We start from the raw sequence: 992 nt of genomic DNA, 5'->3' as shown, positions 1-992 counted from the left end.
GTTTCCGAAATTCGATCTTCGTTTTATGGGAGTCGTTTCCCATGTAAAACTGGCATCTAAGCTGCATGTGTCTTTCATTGGAGTTCTCTCCCTTGTTAGGTAGTACCGAGTCGGAGACAGTTGAAGCTAAAAAATTTCATCTGTTCTTTTGCATACGCATTAATCTACAGGACCTCTAGTCACTTATACAATTTTTATCTATGTTTCACTTATTAGTTCACAGAATTGTAATCTATAAGTGAGGTATTTCGATGGTGTAGTTTCCACTCAATAACGAGCACCTAACGCGATTTACAGGCGGATTATTACATAAAATTTGCAAGTTACGGTACGTGAAATGACAATGAGAATTTTTTTTTATTTCTAGAAGTCTTAATTTTCGTAAATACGTAAAGGAAAACCTGAACATTTTCGGTATTGAGAAAATTAGTTGTATTTACAAAATACTATTACATGAGTGCAGTTTTGATCTACCAGTAAATTATGGCATCATGATAGCAATACCTTGTCATTCATTATTGTTTCTTGTTAAGAAAAATTTTCGCTGCGGACAGGATTCGAACCTGTGCGGGGAAACCCCATTGGATTTCGAGTCCAACTCCTTAACCACTCGGACACCGCAGCTTGATGGGTGAGCTAGCCTGTATCGATACATCTCGCCAAGTGCTTTGTACGATTAACTTATCGATGTTACCGAAGATAGCGACACGTTTCTTCCGGCGGTTTATACAAGGACTGGACACTTTGCCAGCGTGGACGATTTAGTCACCGGCGGCGTTTGCTGCTGAGTGGCTTACGCAACGCGGTTGGATTCACTACGTCACCTGAGACACTGCTTTCCCCGTACTCCATTTAACTGCAGGCTACTGATGCGGAAAGGCTGCAGTACTTTACACTAACGAAGAGCTCAAATTATAGTTATGTCTGCGCAAACTAAGTTAACACGGTGGCTGATGCAAACGACCATAAATGGGAAATACCGTGCTGTTAGT

The 992-nt window shown here is 40.8% G+C and overlaps 1 non-coding gene across 1 annotated transcript; it reads right to left on the bottom strand.

Moving 5' to 3' along the window:
- Positions 1-542: 542 nt before the first annotated feature.
- Trnas-cga (transfer RNA serine (anticodon CGA)) lies at positions 543-624 on the bottom strand. Its single transcript has one exon. It is a non-coding gene; the product is annotated as a tRNA-Ser (tRNA).
- Between the last annotated feature and the right edge of the window lie 368 nt (positions 625-992).

The sequence above is a fragment of the Schistocerca cancellata genome, chromosome 1 (assembly GCF_023864275.1).
Source record: "Schistocerca cancellata isolate TAMUIC-IGC-003103 chromosome 1, iqSchCanc2.1, whole genome shotgun sequence".
NCBI lineage: Eukaryota > Metazoa > Arthropoda > Insecta > Orthoptera > Acrididae > Schistocerca > Schistocerca cancellata.
This window is presented reverse-complemented; position numbering and strand designations above follow the sequence as displayed.